An 18,168-nucleotide genomic window follows, 5' to 3' on the forward strand; every position below is an offset into this window, starting at 1 on the left:
ATCTAGCTTTGCACGTGGGATCAGAAGGCCTTGGTTCAAACCCCTGTTCTGTAATTTCTGGCTGGGAGACTGACTAAGCCTATAGAGCCGCCAACTGGAAGGCAGATGAAAATATGAAAATGAAGCAACTTTAAAAATTAATACTCTCTCATCCTATAATTCCACTTCTGGGAATTTATCTGAGGATATGTGTCAAATTATAGAAAAAGTTTTATTTTAAAAGGTATCAATATTTATGGAAGTGGTTGGCTTATACATTTTTAAAAAACAAACAAGGAAATAGCTGCCTCTGAATGGAGTCTGGTTTAGAATTCTCTCAGCTGTAGGTAACAGGCAACCAACCTAGATGCCTGTAAAGCTCAGGACATCTATTATTTCACCTCATGGGAAACCCAGGGGAAGGGTGCACTGATGGGATGCCTCCAGGGGTCTGGATCTGATCCTCTGCATCCTTTCCTGCAGGCCCACTTTGTCCCTGTTCTGGCTCTCCTGATGGATACAAGATGGCTGCAGAAGTCCTGACATCACTCTCTGATCCAACCACCTGAAGAGAAAGAACAGGGGCAATGTCTCATGAATGTCTCTTTGTAAAAGTCAAGCAACCCTTCCCAGAGGTTCCTAGCAAACTTTCCTTCATATCTCATCACCTGTGACTGTGTTGTGTACCAGGTCCTAAGCAACCCTGAAAAGACAAATAGCATGACTGTGATTGACATGGTCAGTCAGGGCCCACCTGTGAAGTTGGAGGCAGTTTCCCTACAGGACATGATGGTGAACTTGGACTCTACTAGGAAGAAAAAGGTGGGAGTAAGATGGAATAGGGCTTCCCCAGTGGCTCAGATGGTAAAAAAATCTGCCTGCAATGCAGGAAATGTGGGTTCAATGCCTGGGTCAGCAAGATCCCCTGGAGGAGAGAATGGCAACCCACTCCAGTATTCTTGCCTGGAATATTCCATGGACAGAGGAGCCTGGCAGGCTACAGTCAATGGGGTCACAAAGAGTTGGACACGACTGAGCAACTAACCCAAGAAAGGACTGACTATCGGGTCGGCAATCAACAGGGAGATGATCAGTCATGGGACAGTGTGGTAGTCACTGGTTGGTAGATTAGCAGCAATTTAAAAGTTAGAATTATGTTAAAACTAAATGGCAAAATAATAAAAAGGTGTAAAGTCTGAGACGTACATGACAAGGATGAATATCAGTGGAGAATGTATTCTAGCAAATCAGTAAGATCAACACTCCAAGATGATGGGCAAATATAATATGTAAGTAGGATATAAATACTTACTAGTCCAATGAAAAAAGTGGTATCACTGATAATCAACACACTTTGTCAACCTGTTCAGGTATATAGAAACTTACCAGTGCTACTGAATTTGTGAGGAAATGATCACTTAAATGCATTGTTGATGGATGCATGAATCAGTAAAGCAAGCTGGCCTTGAAATTGTGTCTGCTTTAGTTTTTTAATTGAGGCAAAATTCATATAACATAAAATTAAGCTTTTTGGAGTGAACAGTTTAGAGGCACTTGGTACATTCACAATGCTGTGTGACCATTGCCTTTATCTAGTTCCAAAGCATTTTCAACAGCCCCAAAAGAAAACCCCATACTCATTAATCAATCACTCCCCTAGGCGCCAGACTACAGCCCCTAGCAACCACTAACGTGCTTTCTTATTTCTGTGGATTTACCTATTCTGGATTTTTAATATAAATGGAACTATGCAATATGAGATCTTTTGTGTCTGGCTTCTTTCATTAGCATCATGTTTTCTACGTTCATCCACACTATTATTGTTGTTGTGTCATTGTTCAGCTGCTAAGTTGCGTCCAACTCTTTGCAACTCCATGGACTGCAGCATGAAAGGCTCCTCTGTCCTCTACTATCTCCTGGAGTTTGCTCAAATTCATGTCCACTCAGTCGCTGATGCTATCTAACCATCCCATCTTCTGCCACTCCCTTGTCCTCCTGCCCTCAATCTGTCCCAGCATCATGGTCTTTTCCAGTGAGTTGGCTCTTTGCATCAGGTGGCCAAATATTGGAGCTTCAGCTTCAGCATCAGTCCTTCCAATGAATATTCAGGACTGATTTCCTTTAGGATTAACTGGTTTGATCTCCTTGCTGTCCAAGGGACTCTCAAGAGTCTTCTCCAGTACCCCAATCCAAAGGCATCAATTCTTTGGCATTCAGCCTTCTTTACGGTCCAAGTCTCATATCTGTACATGACTACTGGGAAAACCATGGCTCTCACCATACGGAGTTTTATCGGCAAAGTGATATCTCTGTTTTTTAAAACACTGTCTAGGTTCATCAAGCCCTTCTTCCAAGGAGCAAGTGTCCTTTAATTTCATGACTGCAGTCACTGTCATCCATGCTACAGTACACATCAGTACTTCATTCCTTTTTATGGCCGAATAATATTCCGTTATATATGCTGTTTTTTGACCCATCAATTTCACCTCTGGAAATCTATCCCCAGAAAATTTTCACAAGGTGTGCAAAGAATAACCACCAGGATCTTCCTGGAGATGTTATTTGGATGGCTGCAAGATGGGATTAAAGAAGCTATTTATGACCTATCTATGTGATGGGATACTATGCAGGCAATATCAGTTGTAGCACAGTAGAATGTTTCGTAATACTAGTAAACTCTTGTGACACATTGATACTTTTTGGAAATACAGATTATACAACTGCACATCCTAGATGACCCCATTTTCCTTCTTCTTTACATTATATACAATAGCTGCTACTTCTGGAGCATCCACTGTGTGTCAGGCTGTTCTAGGTGCTAAATATATAGCAGTGATAGAAATTACTGACCTCAAGTAGCTTTCTGCGTCCTAGTGTGAGTTAAGTCTGGTGGTTGTGGCAGGGTGGAGGGAGGATGAATAGGAAGTCAGGGGTCTTATGAAGTAAGGTTAGAAGCAGGTTATCCTCATATGTATTGGGAGTTTGGATACATAAATAGAAAACAGCCTGGGTGGTGGATTACAAGCAATCTTTCTTTCTTTTTATGTGCCCGTAATGTCCACATCTTCTTTGATAAACATGTGTGCTACATTTAAATTCAAGGAAAAGAAAGCTGACTTGGAAGTGGTGGGCTGATTGAGAACTAGCTGCATCACAACATCAAAATGAATATAATAGAAATATAAATAAAATTGTACAATTTAAATGTTACAGAATCTATGCTTACAAATATATATCTATATATATTTAAAAACTGGTTGGAAACCCAGTTTTCTTTGTATAGTGATTGGCACACAGTGGGTGTTCAATAAATACCTATGGGAAGAGTGATTTATTTTCCCTTTCACATCTTTTTTTTTTAAATTTTCCACATATTCCTCTGGAGCATGCAGTTCCTTCCTTTGTAAAACAAAATATCACAGTTTTTAAGAAATTTAGGCATATAATACATTTACAAGGTAAATAAAGTTTAGTATAAGGAGACAAATGAAACCAGGTTTGCACAGAGAGCCTTTCATTTCATAGTAGGCCTTCTAGAAATGTTCCTACTTTTCTCCCTGGATTGCTTTAAAAAAAGATCCTATTTACGAGAGAAAATTGTTTCCCACACAACTGTTTTTCTCCTGCACATCTGTGACATAAATCACAGCCTTCCTGAAGAGCATCTTCAGAGTTCTCAAAGAACTCTCAGAATCAAAAGAAATCTTGATGATTTCCCCATCTTCCCCTTGATCCTCCTGATCCCAACTTACAGATGAGGAAACTGAAGCCCAGAGAGGGGACGCAACCTGTCCAAGGTCACACTGGTGGCTGGTGACAGAGCAGGGATGGGAACTGTCTTAGTCTGACCCGGCTTCCGTAACAAAAGACTACAGACTAGGCAGCTTCAACAACAGATTTCCCATTGCTCTGGAGGCTTGAAGGCCAAGATCAAGGTATCAGCAGAGCTGATTTCTGGTGAGGGCTCTCTTCCTGGCTTGCAGATGGCCACCTTCTCATGTGTCCTCACATGGCCTGCCTTCTGTGTGTGCATGGGGAGAGACTCAGCTCCCTGGTGACTCTTCCCCTTCTTATAAGGCACCAGGCATGTTGGATCAGGGCCCCGCTCTTATGACCTCATTAAGCATTTAATCATAATGACCTCCCCAAAGGCCCCATCTCCAAATACAGTCACTAATATTAGAGGTTGCAGGTTCAACATAGGAACTTTGAAGGCATATAACTCAGCCCATAACTGGGACCCACTCCATAACCGGAACCCACTCCTCACTCCTCCCAGTTTAGTTCCCTCTACCAATTCCGGCTGCCCCCGTCGACTAGAGAATGCAGGATGCATCATAAAACTTAACGCTCCTCAGGGAAGAGCGGGTTGTCTGCTCTGAGTCTTCGCCTTCCCTACACCAAATCTACATTTTTGCTCGAGGCTGCCTTCATCCTTGCAAAGAGACAAGGACCAGCTTCTAGGAGAAAAGCTCTAGAAGGTTCCCACTCCACCATGACACTCCGACAGTGGACTTGACGGAAGGAGACATGCCTGCTAGTACATTTAACAATTTCCTGAGGGCCCTCCTAGGCCAGTTCCTACATGGAGCTCCAGGGGACAGAAACAAGCACCAGTCTTCCTTCCCGGATCCAGACACCACTGAGGAGAAAGACACACAAACAGATGACTCATCAACTTGATGGAACAAAGGCCTGAGTCTTGGGGAGGCTGGTCTCAGTGGGAGGCGGGGTGGGGGGGAAGCAGCTGCTGATTAGGATGAAGCTGGGGAGCAGCTTCCACGAAGACAGTGACTGAACTACAGATCCCTGAACCAGAGTCCAGGATGGGATTCACTGAGGGCTGGATGCCAGTGAGATTCTATGCAGAATGGTAAGAATGTGCATTGTTCTTGGGAGACTGTGCGATTTTTCATCTGACTGTCCAAAGGCATTTTAAGTCTCTCTCACCATCTAAGAATTGAAGAACCACTGTCTCATTGGAGGAGGAGCCATTTCTAGTTGCAGAAGGTAGAGTCCTTAACAGTAGAGTGAGAAAGGTGGGGGAAAAGTAAGAAAACAGATGGAGCCCACTACACTCACCCCCAGCCCTCTCAGTCTGGGTAAGGGACTGATCTTGTAGATGCATCAGGAAGGGTTACTGAAGCTCAGGGCTGTCCTTCTCTTGGGTCCTGTTAACTCCAGAGATGCCCTTTTGTTTCTCGTGCTCTCCTTGAAGCCACTGATGACCCAAGCATCCTTAGAGCCCTGTGTCCAGAGACCGGCTGCTTTCTCTGGACATGGGGTTGGAAAGGCAGTATCTCAGGCCCCACCCCAGACTTGCCGGATCTGAATCTGCCTGTTGCCAAGATCCGCAGGGACACGCTGAATCTGACAAGCACTATCCTGGAGACCTCCTATCAGAAAGTTCACCTTGATGGCTTCCCCTGGCCCAGGTCAGATTAGCTCACCTCACCTCCAAATGGGCATGACTAGCATGCTATGTTGGGCTTCCCAGGTGGCACAGTGGGAAAGAATCCCCCTGCCGATACAAGAGATGAAGGAGATGCAGGTTCGATCACTTGGTTAGGAAGATCCCCTGGATGAGAAAATGGTAACCCATTCCAGTATTCTTGCCTGGAAAATCCCATGGACAGAGGAGCCTGGCGGGCTACAGTTCATCAAGTCGCAAAGAGAGGGACATGACTGAGCACATATGTACAAGGAACATGCCACTTTGCAGAGGAAAAAACTGAGGCTTGGAGAGAGGGGACTCCAGGTGGTTTGCCCCATCAGGGGGCTGGTGGATCCTGGCCACACCAGCTTGTCCACCATCTTATAATCTCAAGAGAAGAGCCATCAGCTCGGACCACTTGCCCGCTGCCCTCACCATGGAAGCCCTGCCTGGGAGACCCAAGGATGGAATGGTCCACACCCTCCATCTTTCCTGCCCGCCCCACAAATCCTCCCAACTCCCCGGTCATGTATAAAACATTCCCAGAAACCGCTTAGTCCTCATGCATTTTCCATGAAGCCAGGCCCAAGTTAAAACATATAAACATAAAAATATCAAGGAGCACTTAAAAAAAAAAAAAAGGACATGTTTCATAAAACACCAGGAGACCCATCTCGGGGCTCACCCTCCCCCCAGGCCCACTGCCCAGGGTTGCCGCTCATCTTCCCCCTCCACCCCCCTGCTTTTTTCTCCTCCCTTCACACAGTCCCTTTCCTTCTCAGCTTCTGCATTTTCCATCTGTTTTCCTTTTCCTTCCTCTCTTCTCGTCTCTTTCTTGCTTTCTGTCTCTCCTCTCCTTTCTGTCATTTTCCCTCCCTCCATCCACCTGTCTCTCTGTCTGGTTTCCACCTGCGAGTCTCTGCTTCTTCCTGCCTCTATCCCTTTCTCTCTCTCACTGCCTTCCTGGATCCCCTTCTCAGCATGCTCCAAGTTAGCATCTCCTCTTTTCTCCCTGCTAAGTGTCTGCCAGAGTCTCCTCTTGTCCCACACCCATGAAAATGGCTAAAAATTAAAAGGAATGACAACCCTACCAGCAGTTGGTGAAAATACAGAGCCACCAGAGTCTCAGGCACTGCTGGTGGGCGTGTAAAAATGGATGCAGCCACTTTGAAAATGGTTTGGCAGTTTCTACTAAGGCTGAAAGGACATTCACCCTATGACCAGATATTCTACGCCCAGGTATTACAGGGAGAACAGAGGGCTTATGCCAGCCCCCTCCCCACCACAAGGCATGTAGGCAAATGTGCATGCTGGCATTATTCAGAACAGCCCAAACCAGAAACAACCCATATGGCCATGGACAGGAGAGTGGATGACTGGATTCTGGTTTATTTATATACTGGAGCATGGCACAGCAATTAAAAAAAAAAAAGAATGAATGAACTACCTTTACACATCACAATATGAACCAATCTTCAAAATTTGGGGTTTTGAGAAAGAAGTCTGAACACAAAAGAGTGCATTGTGTATCATTTTTCTTAAAGGAAGTTCAAGAACAAGCAAAACGCATTTGTAGTCCAAGAATTCAGAAGAGTGGTTGTCCTTGAGGAGGGCTATGTGACTGGAGAGATTTCAGGGGGTGTTGAGGATGCTCTGTGTCTTGATTAGGGTGGAGTATGAACCTGGGTAAAATATTCATCAATATTACACGCTGTACTTCGTGTTCATGCAGCTTATTGTATGTGAATTTGATGATAATGTGATAACATAAAGAAAATGCTCTCTACACAATGGAATACTACTCAGCCATAAAAAAAAAGAATGAAATAATGCCACTTGCAGCAACATGGATGGACCTTGGAGGGCATTATGCTAAAGTGAAATAAGTCAGAGAGAGAAAGACAAATCTTATACAATATCCCTTATATGTGAGATTCTTTGAGAATACAACCAACTAGTGAGTATAACAAAAAAAAGATGCAGACTCATAGATATAGAGAATAAAATTACCAGTGGAATGGCGAGGGGCAATGTAGGGGGAGGGGCAACATAGGGGAAGGGAAGTGGGAGAAACTTTTGTGTATAAGTTAGGTTCAAGGAGATGGGCTTCCCTGGCTCAGATGGTAAAGAATCCGCCTGCAATGGAGGAGACGTAGGTTCAATCCCTGGGTTGGGAAGATCCCCTGGAGAAGGGAATGGCCACACACCCCAGTATTCTTGCCTGGAGAATTCCATGGACATAGGAGTCTGGCGGGCTACAGTCCATGGGGTCGCAAAGAGTTGGACACAACAAAGCAACTAACCCTTCGACTTTTTCACTTTAGGCTCAAGGATGTGTTGTACAACACAGGGAAATATAGCCAATATTTTGCAATAACTGTAAATGGAAAGTAACCTTTTAAATTGTATTTAAAAATTTTAAATACATAGAGACAAAATAATGGTAATGGTAATTATTATTATTATTGCACAATAGGCAAATGGCTTGTACCCGGGCCCAGAAACTCAGACATGTTTCCAATTCCATTGATTAAAACTGTCGTTGTTGTTGTTGAGTTGCTCAGTCGTGTCCAAACTCTTTGTGACCCTATGGACTGTAGCCTGCCAGGCTCCTCTATCCACCGAGATTCTCCAAGCAAGGATACTGGAGTGCGTTGCCATTTCCTCATCCAAGGGATCTTCCCGACCCAGGGATTGAACCCATGTCTCCTGCATTGACAGGAGGATTTTTTACTGCTAAGCCACGTGGGAAGCTCATTGATTAAAATGGGAACAGGCATCTGTGTTCCAGCCAGGGTCCTAATGGCTGAAAACCCACCTTCCTACTAGCCAGACTCAGACCCTGGATCCCCCCACACAAACATCACCAACCCCGGGAGGGCCAACCACCCCCGAGAACCTTTGCAAAGACCTGCCCCAGAGAGAAAACCTATTTCCACTCAGTTCTCACACTCCAGGCATCTTTCTGATGCTTTGGGGTTTTTCAATCCCCCTGCTTCATCTGAAACGAGTATGACTATGGTTTAACTCAGCACTTACTCTGATAAACAAGTAGTTAATTAACAGCCCCAAACCTGAATCCAAGCTAATAAGAAGAGGGCGCCTTGCTGGAACCCTTGGGGAAATCTTTCTGACCACAGAGCCATCAGAACGCTATTACAACCAACGGGGGAAACTGGGAGAGATCAAAACTCCACCCTGGGGACTCTGAAAAGGCCTTTATTTATGTTTTTCTTCTTTATTCGCATCTTCCCAGGAGGGGAGGAAAACAGAGAACCCCGTTCTTCTGTTTCAGCTGCGTGGGTGTCAGCCCAACACACACAACCCTTGGAGGCAAACTAAAACCCGCTTATTTTCATTGAAGGGGAGGAACGGGGACCGGAGGGACTCGAGCACTATTAGTTAAATAATGGTGCTTAAAAATGCATTGAATTTAGCTGCCTCCCTCCCCCCTAAAAAAAATCTGGAATTTTCCTATTGAGGATACTTTTTTCTCCTGGCCCATGAATATTAATGCTTCTCTCAGAGAGATCTACTTGAAAAAAAAAAAAAAAAGAATAAATTAAATACCTACATATTTTTCTAATTCCTCTTTTTGGTGACATGCCGTCATTACATCAAATTATACTGAGATGGGCCCGCTCCCTTTTTTTTTTTTCTTTTTGGGTGAAAATTATGGAATATAAAGTATATGTAAATGGAGCAAAGGAGGGAAAAAAAAACCTGTGAAGGAAGAATAGGGGAAGGAGAAGCATTAGGTATTCCGCCGGCGTAGTAGTCAGCCAATTAATCAAGCAGTGGCGAGAAAAAGATGCAGAAAGGATGAGTTCGCCCTTCACGTTGATGGGGCCGGCGCAGGGCAACACCACGGCACCTGAGCTCACGGTTAGGCATGCAGAAAGGGATCATGGGAATATCTTCCTGTCTTTGTCTTTCTCGTGAAGGATGGAAAATGTCAAGCTGTTGTTTGGCTGGATTGAGGGGGGTGGGGGAGAGTCGGAGGCGAATTTGCAGTCTGGCAAGGCAAGGTTTTTAACTCTTTGAGGTTACCTCTGCCCTGCTCTCCCTCCCCAGCCTCCAGCTCCACCTTCTTCTCCTTCTATCAGCCCACCCCCCTCAGCACATCTGTAGGGAACTCTGTCTGCAAACAGCAAGTGGGAGCAAGCTGATTGATGGTGACATGCAGGCTGGGGCAGTGTGTGTGTGTGTGTGTGTGTGTGTGTGTATTCTGTGCACATGTGTCAGGAGAAGGGGAGCAAGAGGCAGTTTTCCTCTCCCCCATAGCGTTCTTTGTTTACCCTGGAAATGAGCATGCATGACCCCTTCATTCTCTAGCCTTGCCCCATCCCCTTGGAAGTGATCATTGTCTCCAAATCTGAGAGTGACTATAAAAAGGATAATGGGAGGAAGAAGGATCTGAGACTTCAAGGCTCCCTCTGTATGGCCCTCGATGGACTGAGCCCACCCAGGAGGCTGGCCTGATGGGGTTCCCTGGAGCTGTCAGAATTCCAGTGTGACTCTGAAGACTGCACCAGCTCTGGGAGAGCCCCAGTCCAGGGCTTATCACCTGTGCCAATAACACTGAGGATGCTAATAGGATAATAGTAATAACCCGTCAACTTCCACCAGCATCTTCTTGCCCTGACTCCTTTAAATTCTTCCCATCATCTCACTATTCTTAAAATCTGGCAAATCCATGATTCCAAGGAAAGATGTGTCATCAAACCACTCATTGAGAAAATGACTGCTTGATTCTTCTCGCCTGCCCCGGGAAAGAGCATTGAGTGGTCTACATGGCAGATAAGATGCTGAGAGAGGAAATGGGAGGGGCTTGGTCTAGACAGCTAAGTGGCCATAAAAGGGGTTCAAATCCACGTCTCTGGTTCTCACTCTAAAGACTGCTGTAATTCTAGCCAGAGACGGATAGTCAAAATACCCCACGTCCTGCTCCGCCAGCCTTGTCAGGACCAGCCCATGACCACTGCCAGCTCATCATGCGAGCCTGGTGTGAGCCTCGGATATGGGATGCAATCTCTACTCAAAGTGTGGTCTGTGGACCAGCTGCATCCTTTTACCTGTGGGCTTGCTTGAAAAGCAGAATCTCTGGCCCCAGCCCTACCCAGTTACACTTTGCATCCCAACATCTTACGTGATATGTGAGCACATTGAAGTTTGAAATACACTGTTTCACAAACAGACTTTCTCCCCACATTCGCAATCTGAAATTGGGATGAGTCTGACAATCAAAGGCAGCGTCTACCCCGTGCAATATGCTAACAGGTGGCACTGGCTTGGATGGGTGCTATGCTAGTGCTCCATATACATTATTTCAGCCCATCCTCACCACCTGTGAGAGGGCTACTGTTGGCAGCTCACACTACAGGTGGAGTCATGGAGGTACAGAGGAGGTGAGCGGACTTCCCCGAGGACACACCTCCAGTAAGTGGCATCACCAGAATTTGAGGCAAAGCACCAAAATCCACAGGGTTAACCTCGGAGGCAGTGCTTGTCACACTGGAGCACACAATACTATCACCCAGCCGACCTGTTGAAACAGATTTCTGTGTCCCACCCCCAAAGCTTCTGAGGGGCAGCCCGAGAGTCTGCATTTCTAAGTTTCCAGACAGTGATGCTGGTGTTGCAAATCAGGGGACCACGCCTTGAGAACCGCTGCTCACGGCAGGGTCATCACTTCCATTGAGAAGCCAACTGGTTTAATTATGAATTTCAACCAAATATGATCAGAGGTGAATCAGTGCCCCTTCCCTAAAAGGAATTTTTTTTTTTTAAGGGCGGTGGTGAGCAGGAAATCTCAAACTAGTAAAATGCAAACAAACAAAGTGCACGGCACCCCAGAGAAGGTCCAGTTGCCTCCCAGTGATGCCTTGTTTGGGGGCAGATGCTCCTCATGGCCGTGGCTAATTGTGGGTACATTGCAGCATCATTGCTGTAATAATCCTTTCCCTTATTTAACCTGGACGATACATGGTGTTATAATGAGTTTCCTTCCTCTGTTCATTAAACAGACATTTACAAGGCTCATTCTGTCCTGGCGGGCTCTGTGCAGGTCACTGGAGACCGAGACAGATGGGACACGGGCCCTGTCCTCTGACAACTCCCCATGGCTGGGCTCACCCCTCCATCTCAGGGGAAGGTGTGCACATTCTAAGGAAGTTGGGGGCAGGGGGCAGGTCTTGAAAGGGAGTCACCACTGAATGCTGCTTTCTTATGGTCGTAGGCAGTCTGGAAAAATCATATTTATTAACGGACTAAAACAGTAACAATTGTAAAATTCAAAATTGAGGTTAAAACCCCAAAGTCCCTCTCCCCAAGGGTAATCACTTAATGAAAAATTGGGGGGGGCAAACAATTCTTTTAGATATCAATTTCTGTCTCTGTCTTTCTCTCTCTCCCTCCCTCCCTGCTTCCTTCTCTCTCTCTCTCCACCTCTCCCCATCTCCCTCTCTCCATCCACAATACAGATTTATAACTAGACACAGACCTCCACATCTGACAGCACTGGTGGGAAAAGGCTCAGAAGTTTACCAGCCACTTTAGGACCACAGAGGTGTCAGGGCAGAGGGGAAGATGCGTGCTAAGCCCCAGGGGTATAAAAGGACGCGGGGAGCATTGGTGCTGAAGCCATGGTCTGGGGCTGGAGGTGGGAGGGTCAGCAGCCGTGAGGCTGGGCTCAGGAGCTCTGTAACCGCAGTTTGGGCACTTCTTTGCTTCTGCTTCTCAGATTCAAGGGCTAGACTCTCAAGAACGCACTTGGTAACTGAGGCAGCTGCCTACTTAGGGTATGTTACCATCCCGGGAGCAGTTCTCCCCCATTAAAACAGCAATGTCCCTGGAAGTTCCCTGGTGGCCCTGTGGTTAAGACTCCAAGCTTCCAATGCAAGAGATACGGGTTCGATTCCTGGTCAGGAAACTAAGATCCCACATGCTGTCTGGTGTGGCCAAATATATATATATATGTACACATATATTTTTTTTAAGTTTTTTAAAAATGAGAAGAAAAGCAGCAATGCTCCCATCAGAGGATAACAGTGCCCACCGAAGGTGTGGCTGGAGCCCTTGGGTGTGTGTGGAAGGGACCATCTTGAACAGGAGGGGGACCAAATGTCAGGGGGCTGCCGATACTAAAGGGGGGCATTCATTATCACACCTGTCCTCATTTTTTTTTTTCGAGAACAGAAATAACTGGTCCTGGAACCGCTGAGCCTTGGAAAAATGTCTCCCGCCTCTTCTTGGTATTTTGTGAGGGATTTTATAGAAGATATATGGATGTGACATGACGTTCACAATCAATTCTTAAGTGGAAAAATTATTAAGTGAAGAAAGCAAGTTACGGGGTAATATGTATGGTATGGTGCTATATTTTAAAGATATATATACCATTTAAACATATATTTATATGTGTAAGTATAAACTTTATGGGGAAACGATCCTGGAGGCACATACAGCAAAATGCTAATGGTCGATTTCTCTGGGAAATAGAAAAAAAATAATATTTTTAAATTTTCTTCCCCCAAATCTATGACCTGCAGTCACTGTAGCAAGAATGGCATGATGGTTTACTTGCTTCTGTGTATTCAGCATCTGGCATAACTCCAACATAGAGTAGGTGCACAATAAAAATTTATTGAATAGATGGAGAGGAATTTTGCTGCACATTTTCTATAATGTACAATGACTTTATTCTTATAAAGAGCAAATGTTAACTGCTTCATTGTTAAGTATTGGGTTGGCCAAAAAGTTCATTTGGGGTGTTATGGAAAAATCCAAACATACTTGCTGGCCAACACAATACTTTTTCAAATGGGCAGATAACTGGTCTAACACATTGGCTTCAGTTGTGTCTCCGACTCTTTGCGACCCCATGGACTATAGCCTGCCAGGCTCCTCTGTCCATGGGATTCTCCAGGCAAGAGCACTGGAGAGGGCTGCTGTGTCCCCCTCCAAAAAATTTCCCCGACCCAGGGACGAACCTATGTCTCTTACATCTTCTGCAGTGGCAGGCAGGTTCTTTACCACTATCGCCACTTGGGAAGCACAACTGGCCTAAATGGGGTGCAATTATGAGGGTCTGGATAGAAGAAGGAGGAGGGTTGCTTGGGGCAACAGGATGGAGACTGGGGAGAGAAGAATGATGTTATGGGGGGTGGCAGGCATGTGACGGTCAGAAGAGGCTTCTGAGGGCAGATGGTGGCCAAGCTGGGAGAGCTCTGATGAGCCAGCAAGAGTGAATCAGAGAGAGACTTAGGAAGAAAGTGGCACACACAAAAGTCCTGAGGCACTGATGAGAATTACCAGTAGAGTCCACCAATTTTCAACCGGGGTCAGTTCTGCCCCTAAGAGACATTTAGTAATGTCTGGGGATATTTCTTCTTATCACAAGTGTCAGGGGAGAGGCTACTGGCATCTAATGATAGAAGCCAAGGATGCCACCAAGCTTCCTACAGTGCAGAAGACAGGCCCTACCATGAAAGATTACTGAGCCCAGGTATCACTAGTACTGAGGGTGAGAAGCTGGGGCAACATGAGCAGCAGGAGCATCACCTGGGAGCTTATTAGAAAAGCAGGTTCTCTGGGCCTGCCCAGCCCTGCTGAATCAGAAATTGGGAGGTGGGCTATTAGAAAGCCCCCCAAAGTTCTGAGTCTCCCAGTGTGAGAACCACTTGTACAGCATTGGTTCTCAGCCCTGACTTTGTAATGCAATCACCCAGGAGCTCTTCACAGGGAGATTTGGACACACACAGACACACAGACACACAGACACACACTGAGGGAAGACAGCCATGTGAAGGCAGAGATGAGGGATGCAGCTACAAGCTGAGGAACATCAACCACTGCCAATGACCACCAGAAGCTGGGAAGAGGCAAGAAAGGATCTTCCTTGGAGCAAATTGGTGGGAGCATCACCCTGACAACAGAAGTGGTCCAAAGCCCAGACCGATGCTATAGGGGTGTCAGGCCTCAGCCATACTCTCCTCCAGGCCAGCTGCTGGTCCCTGAGGGCAGCTGTGGGTCAGGTGCTGGTGGAGGGAAGCCCAGGTGCCCACAGACTGCTGAGCCTGGCTGGGATTGGCAGGGTGTGGGGAGGGCAGAGGGGATGGTCAGGGTGGGATGGACAGAACTGGAGGCTGGTGGGAGAAACTGTTGGTGTCCTATAGGGCTAAGGAGCTTCAGGAAGCCGTGTTACCCATCCTTAAACTGGGCACGCCCCCACAGCCACTCTGAGGGCTGCCTGGTGAGTGCCTTGGCCAAAAATAAAGGCTTCTGATTCTTCACCCTCAAGAGAGGGAACTTGGGGCAGACGTGCTGAGAGTCACCCAGCTTCCGTGGTCCCTTACCAGGGTCACTTCAGTGACCTCCTAATGAATCTCCCTGCTTCTGCCCTCAATCCCCTCTGATGCATCCTCCAGGTAGCAGCCAGAGAGACATTTTTAAATGTAAGTCCAGTCTTTTCATTCCTCTGCTCAAGAGCCCACCATGGCTCCCGTCAGACTTAGAGTAAAAGCCATTGTCCGCATAACGTCCCAGAGGTTCTGTAGGATCTGGACCCATGTTAATCCGCTGACCTCACCTGCCTCTCCGGTTCACTCTGCCCCAGAAACACTGACTTTCCTGCCATTACTTGAACAAGCACAGACCAACCTCAGAGCCTTTGCACATGCTATTGCCTCTTCCTGAAGTGCCTTTCCCACCGAGAGAGGGAAATATCACACTCTTGCCTTCTTCAGGTCTTTGTTCAAATGGCACCTTCCTCCTGGAGTGCTCACCTGGCCAAGTGTAACCCTCTGCTCCATCATTTCCAGTCCCCTCACCTTGTTCTTTTTAAAAAAGGTCCATATAGTCAAAGGTATGGTTTTTCTAGTAGTCATGTATGGATGTGAAAGTTGGACCGTAAAGAAAGCTGAGCACTGAAGAATTGATACTTTCCAACTGTGGTGCTGGAAAAGACTCTTGAGAGTCCCTTGGACAGCAAGGAGATCAAACTGGTCAATCCTAAAGGAAATCAACCATGAATATTAATTGGAAGGACTGATGCTGAAGCTCCAATACTTTGGCCACCTGGTGCAAACAGCCAACTCACTGGAAAAGACCCTGATGCTGGAAAAGATTGACAGCAGGAGGAGAAGGGGATGACAGAGGATGAGACGGTTGGATGGCATCACTGACTCAATGGACATGAGTTTGAGCAAACTCCAGGAGACAGTGAAGGACAGCAAAACCTGGTGTGCTGCAATCCATGGGGTCACAAAGAGTCAGACATGACTACGCAACTGAACAATAAGAACAACATTTCCTGTTTCCTGCTCTTCCCTGAAATGAGAGCCCCTGAAGTCAGGGTTGTGGTCACCAGTGTGTCTTCATCTCCAAGTCCTGTACCACTTAATCCTTCCAGGCCCCTTCCCCACCTTGAGGTGGGCACTATTATGATCCCTAATGAACAGATGAGGAAATGGAGGCACAGAGAGGGATAGGAGCTTGCCCAAGGCTACACAGCTGGTAAGTGGGAGGGGAGCCAAGAATCCTACCCAGGCCATCTGACTGGGCTCACTCAGCCCATGCCTTTCCCTGAGGCGTGTGTGCGCAGCAACAAAGTACATGGCCCAACCCACTGCAAAGTTATTTGCAGTGATAAATAACACGTGTAACAGAAGTTTATACAAATCGTTAGTGGAGGATTTACGTGGTGAAGGTTGGAGGCAATGGCCTGTGACCGGTACCTGTAGCTGTGAGCACTCCACAAAATGACAGCATCGCTGCCCGCTGCAGCCGGCAGTTCTTTGCCATGGGCACTGACAGCCGGAGGCCAGCTCACTCTGGGGCTGTGGACACCATGGTCCCCAGAAGGACGCTCATGCACCCATCCAAGGGGGAGGAGGAGGCAGCAAGTCCCCTCATGACAATGCAACCAAATGCAGAGGTGGTGGGTACAGAGGAAAAAACATATACCTGCCTTCCTTCCCTCCTTCCTTCTTCCTTCCTTCCTGATCAAACATTCACTGAGTACCTACTATGTGCTATACATTAAGCTAAGGGATGGGATTGAATATGAGCAAAGCAAGCTGAGTTTTTGCCATCAGGAAGCTTACACTCTAGTGGAGGAAACTAGCTTGATATCTAACCATGGAGGTAAGAGAAGAACATTGTTTTATGAGTATAATGAACAGACCTGACCCAGACTAGGGGAGGCATGGAAGGGGGTTGGGAGAGACTTGCAGGAAGAAGGGATGGTTGATCTGAGGTATGAGAGAGCAGGAGGTGAAAAAGCACCTGAAGTAGGCAAAGTGAACATCATGTGCAAAGGTCCTGTGGCAGGATCAAGTTGCCAAGAGATGGATTATCCACCTGAAGCTCAGAGACTGAGGGAGGAAAGGGTAGAGAGGTGGGCAAGGTGAATATCTTTCAGATCCTTTAGCCCTAAAGCAGTGGAAAGGGCAGATGTGTGTTACCTTAATCAGTTCTGCACTTTTAAAAACCCCTCTACCATGGAGTGGAGGACCTATAGGTCCTATAGGGTGAGCAGCATGGATTCAAGGAAACCAATAAGGAGAGCCAAGTGGTTATCAGTGGTGCTTTGGACATCCTTGGAGGGTTTGGTTCAAATTTCAGCTTTGACACCAGCTTAACGGTCTTGAGCAACCAACTTTCTTCTCCCTGAGGCTCAGTGTCATCATCTGCAAAATGGGAATAATACTAGTCACCATGCAAGGCTACAAAGAAGATATTATAGGATGCTAAAGCTCAGCTCCCAGCAGAGGAGAGGAAATCAGAAGTTCCCAGAATCTTGGTTCAGCTCTGCCCCTCTACTCTCTGATGTCCTCTTGAAATAATCTAAGTTCCAACTTTTTTTTTTTCCTTTTTAAGGGAGCTGCCAGACACAACATCTCCTCAGAAGATGATCTGGCCTTGCTGGACACAGCCACTGGCAAACTAGATGCTCTGTAATGGTCAATGGTTGAGGTTTGACCACTCAGCTTGACATTCAAGACTTTCTGAAACCCAGCCCTGGCTTCCAACCCCGTAGGCAAAAATAATAAAGCAGCAGGACAGGACCAATGGTTCCTATAGAGCATGGCGGGAACCTTGTTTTGGCTTTCACTTTGTCCTAAGAGCAATGAAAATCCAGTGAAGAGTTCTAAGTAGGAGAGTGCCAGGACCAAATTTCTGAATTTGTAATTTACTGGGATTACTCTAACCACAGAGTAGACAACAGATTGAAGAGAAGCAGGGCTGGAAAGAAGGAATGGGGATGGAGAGAAGTGAACAGATTCAAGACTAAATCTGTGGTTAGAATGGATGGCGTGGGGAATGGGCGGGGCTGTAGAGTGAGGACATTTTGGACAGAGAGATACGGGGGAGATTTCCAGGATGGAGCCTGAGCAACTTGGACTCAAATTAGAGGACTGTCACATTCATCACGGTATCCCTGACACCTGGGATATGAGACTGGCTCAATGTCTGTTCTTGGAATAAAATGACAGTGAAACCCAGGGCTTCCCGGACAATTGTTTCTTTTTTAAAACTAATTTTTATTGGAGTATAGCTGTTTTACAACGTTGTGTTACTTTCTGCTGTACAGCAAAGCAAATTTTATATATATATGATATAGATAATATATTATATATTTAATTATATATATATATATAGGCTTCCCAGGTGGTACTAGTGTAAAGAACCTTCCTGCCAATGCAGGAGATTTAAGAGACAGAGGTTCGATCCCTGGGTCGGGAAGATCCTTG

At 46.2% G+C, this 18,168-nt stretch overlaps 1 protein-coding gene and 1 long non-coding RNA gene across 20 annotated transcripts in view; one reads left to right on the forward strand and one right to left on the reverse strand.

Moving 5' to 3' along the window:
* Nucleotides 1–18,168, reverse strand: part of LOC145525154 (uncharacterized) — a 371,065-nt gene that overhangs the window by 216,185 nt on the left and 136,712 nt on the right. For 9 of the 19 annotated variants that reach the window (XR_014068055.1, XR_014068054.1, XR_014068044.1 and 6 more), the window contains one exon: nucleotides 193–544. The exons of the other annotated variants lie outside the window; for them this stretch is intronic. The gene's annotated coding sequence lies outside the window, so the exon portion shown is untranslated. Of the gene's footprint in view, nucleotides 1–192; nucleotides 545–18,168 lie in introns of those variants that run through there. 19 annotated transcript variants of the gene reach the window in all.
* Nucleotides 4,161–17,919, forward strand: LOC145525157 (uncharacterized). Its single transcript, XR_014068060.1, has 2 exons — nucleotides 4,161–4,852; nucleotides 17,294–17,919. It is a non-coding gene; the product is annotated as an uncharacterized LOC145525157 (long non-coding RNA).

This window comes from Giraffa tippelskirchi, chromosome 11, assembly GCF_054371585.1.
Source record: "Giraffa tippelskirchi isolate mGirTip1 chromosome 11, T2T-mGirTip1v1.2.pri, whole genome shotgun sequence".
Taxonomy (NCBI): Eukaryota; Metazoa; Chordata; class Mammalia; order Artiodactyla; family Giraffidae; genus Giraffa; species Giraffa tippelskirchi.